The sequence below is a fragment of the Salvelinus namaycush genome, chromosome 3 (assembly GCF_016432855.1).
Source record: "Salvelinus namaycush isolate Seneca chromosome 3, SaNama_1.0, whole genome shotgun sequence".
NCBI lineage: Eukaryota > Metazoa > Chordata > Actinopteri > Salmoniformes > Salmonidae > Salvelinus > Salvelinus namaycush.
Genome location: NC_052309.1, coordinates 64,875,025 through 64,879,112, shown reverse-complemented (window position 1 = coordinate 64,879,112; position 4,088 = coordinate 64,875,025).

Here is a 4,088-nt window from a genome sequence, read left to right as displayed (position 1 = left end):
CCACTGCTAGCGGCCTTTACCTTCTGCACAGATACCAGCCCTTTATTTTTTTATATTTTTTTTAGCCTGGATAATACTCGCCAGCCTACCAGTAACGGACTGTCTCTCCACTACAACGCCGGATTCCTGCCGTAATCCCTGGACCATGACTCCTGATCTTCACAGCTAGCTAGCACCCACCGAGTTACCCAGTACCGAAGCTATCCCCGAGGCCCACCTCCCGGCCTACTCAGTTGTTCACCCGGACTCCACCCAAACATGGCTAGAACACACTACTCCACCGGATCCTTGCCGCAAATTCTGGACCTTGGCACCGGATCACCGCTGCTACCGAGTGGCTATAGTGGCTAACGCCCCTGCCCCGAAGCTAGCACCAGTTAGCTGTGAGCCAGGCGCATCTCATGGCTAGAAAACTAAATTACTACAACTACAATACCTCTTTTGCCATCTGGCTTGGATCCTTAGTCGACACGGCGCCCCGCCGCACCACCACGACTGGTCTGACGACAAATACTCCATCCGCTTTGCCTTCAACCGGCCTCCGTCGGACGTCGGAGCAGACGCTTCTACTAGCCCCGGGCTACTAACTTTAAACGCTGTGTCGCCCGCGTGCTAGAGGAGTAGCGACTACTCCGCGGCTTCCCTGTTCCATCTATTGCTGCCCCCTGGACCGTATGATCACTTGGGTACATAGCTGATGCCTGCTGGACTGTCCATTAATCACGGTACTCCATTCTGTTTATTTTTTTGTTTATCTGTCGCCCCCAGCCGCGAACTCAGTCCCTCTGTGTGTTAAACGACCCTCTCTGCCCATTTATCGCCATTTTACCTGTTGTTGTTTTAGCTGATTAGCTGTTGTTGTCTCACCCGTTGTTGTCTTAGCTAGCTCTCCAAATCAACACCTGTGATTACTTTATGCCTCGCTGTATGTCTTTCCCATATGCCAATATGTTTTGTATACTGTTGTTTATGTTAGTTGTCATTGTTTTAGTTTACAATGAAGCCCCTAGTTCCACTCATTATACCTCTGATACCTCCTTTGTCCCACCCCCCACACATGCGGTGACCTCACCCATTATAACCAGCTTATCCAGAGATACAACCTCTCTTATCATCACTCAGTGCCTGGGCTTACCTTCGCTGTACCCGCACCCCACCATACCCCTGTCTGCACATGCCCTGAATCTATTCTACCACGCCCAGAAATCTGCTCCTTTTATTCTTTGTCCCCAACGCTCAAGGCGACCAGTTTTGATAGCCTTCAGCCGTACCCTCATCCTATTCCTCCTCTGTTCCTCGGGTGATGTGGAGGTAAACCCAGGCCCTGCGTGTCCCCAGGCACCCTCATTTGTTGACTTCTGTGATCGAAAAAGCCTTGGTTTCATGCATGTCAACATCAGAAGCCTCCTCCTTAAGTTTGTTTTACTCAATGCTTTAGCACACTCCGCCAACCCTGATGTCCTTGCCGTGTCTGAATCCTGGCTTAGGAAGGCCACCAACAATTCTGAGATGTCCATACCCAACAACAACATTTTCCGTCAAGATAGAACTGCCAAAGGGGGAGGAGTTGCAATCTACTGCAGAGATAGCCTGCAAAGTTCTGTCACACTTTCCAGGTCTATACCCAAACAGTTTAAACTTCTAATTAAAAAATTAACCTCTCCAGAAATAAGTCTCTCACTGTTGCCACCTGCTATCAACCCCCCTCCGCTCCCAGCTGTGCCCTGGACACCATTTGTGAATTGATCGCCCCCCCCATCTAGCTTCAGAGTTCGTTCTGTTAGGTGACCTAAACTGGGATATGCTTAACACCCCGGCAGTCCTACAATCTAAGCTAGATGCCCTCAATCTCACACAAATAATCAAGGAACCCACCAGGTACAACCCTAAATCCGTAAACACGGGCACCCTCATAGACATTATCCTGACCAACTTGCCCTCCAAATACACCTCCGCTGTTTTCAATCAGGATCTCAGCGATCACTGCCTCATTGCCTGTATCCGCTATGGGTCCGCGGTCAAACAACCAACCCTCATCCCTGTCAAACGCTCCCTAAAACACTTCTGCGAGCAGGCCTTTCTAATCGACCTGGCCCGGGTATCCTGGAAGGATATTGACCTCATCCCGTCAGTCGAGGATGCCTGCTCATTCTTTAAAAGTAATTTCCTCACCATCTTAGATAAGCATGCCCCGTTCAAAAAATGCAGAACTAAGAACAGATATAGCCCTTGGTTCACTCCAGACCTGACTGCCCTTGACCAGCACAAAAACATCCTGTGGCGGACTGCAATAGCATTGAATAGTCCCCTCGATATGCAACTGTTCAGGGAAGTCAGGAACCAATACACGCAGTCAGTCAGGAAAGCAAAGGCTAGCTTTTCAAGCATAAATTCGCATCCTGTAGCTCTAACTCCAAAAAGTTTTGGGACACTGTAAAGTCCATGGAGAACAAGAGCACCTCCTCCCAGCTGCCCACTGCACTGAGGCTAGGTAACACGGTCACCACTGATAAATCCATGATAATCGAAAATTTCAATAAGCATTTCTCAACGGCTGGCCATGCCTTCCTCCTGGCTACTCCAACCCCGGCCAACAGCTCCGCCCCCCCGCAGCTACTCGCCCAAGCCTCCCCAGCTTCTCCTTCACCCAAATCCAGACAGCAGATGTTCTGAAAGAGCTGCAAAACCTGGACCCGTACAAATCAGCTGGGCTAGACAATCTGGACCCTCTCTTTCTAAAACTATCCGCCGCCATTGTTGCAACCCCTATTACCAGCCTGTTCAACCTCTCTTTCGTATCGTCCGAGATCCCTAAAGATTGGAAAGCTGCCGCTGTCATCCCCCTCTTCAAAGGGGGTGACACCCTAGACCCAAACTGTTACAGACCTATATCCATCCTGCCCTGCCTATCTAAAGTCTTCGAAAGCCAAGTTAATAAACAGATCACTGACTATTTCGAATCCCACCGTACCTTCTCCGCTGTGCAATCCGAATTCCGAGCCGGTCACGGGTGCACCTCAGCCACGGTCAAGGTACTAAACGATATCATAACCACCATCGATAAAAGACAGTACTGTGCTGCCGTCTTCATCAACCTGGCCAAGGCTTTCGACTCTGTCAATCACCGTATTCTTATCGGCAGACTCAATAGCCTTGGTTTTTCTAATGACTGCCTCGCCTGGTTCACCAACTACTTTGCAGACAGATTTCAGTGTGTCAAATCGGAGGGCATGTTGTCCGGACCTCTGGCAGTCTCTATGGGGGTGCCACAGGGTTCAATTCTCGGGCCGACTCTTTTCTCTGTATATATCAATGATGTCGCTCTTGCTGGGGGCGATTCCCTGATCCACATCTACGCAGACGACACCATTCTGTATACTTCTGGCCCTTCCTTGGACACTGTACTAACTAACCTCCAAATGAGCTTCAATGCCATACAACACTCCTTCCGTGGCCTCCAATTGCTCTTAAACGCTAGTAAAACCAAATGCATGCTTTTCAACCGTTCGCTGCCTGCACCCGCCCGCTCGACTAGCATCACCACCCTGGACGGTTCCGACCTAGAATATGTGGACAACTATAAATACCTAGGTGTCTGGCTAGACTGTAAACTCTCCTTCCAGACTCATATTAAACATCTCCAATCCAAAATCAAATCTAGAATCGGCTTTCTATTTCGCAACAAAGCCTCCTTCACTCACACCGCCAAACTTACCCTAGTAAAACTGACTATCCTACCGATCCTCGACTTCGGCGATGTCATCTACAAAATAGCTTCCAATACTTTACTCAGCAAACTGGATGCAGTCTATCACAGTGCCATCCATTTTGTTACCAAATCACCTTATACCACCCACCACTGCGACCTGTATGCTCTAGTCGGCTGGCCCTCGCTACATATTCGTCGCCAGACCCACTGGCTCCAGGTCATCTATAAGTCTATGCTAGGTAAAACTCCGCCTTATCTCAGTTCACTGGTCACGATAACAACACCCACCCGTAGCACACGTTCCAGCAGGTATATCTCACGGATCATCCCCAAAGCCAACACCTCATTTGGTCGCCTTTCATTCCAGTTCTATGCTGCC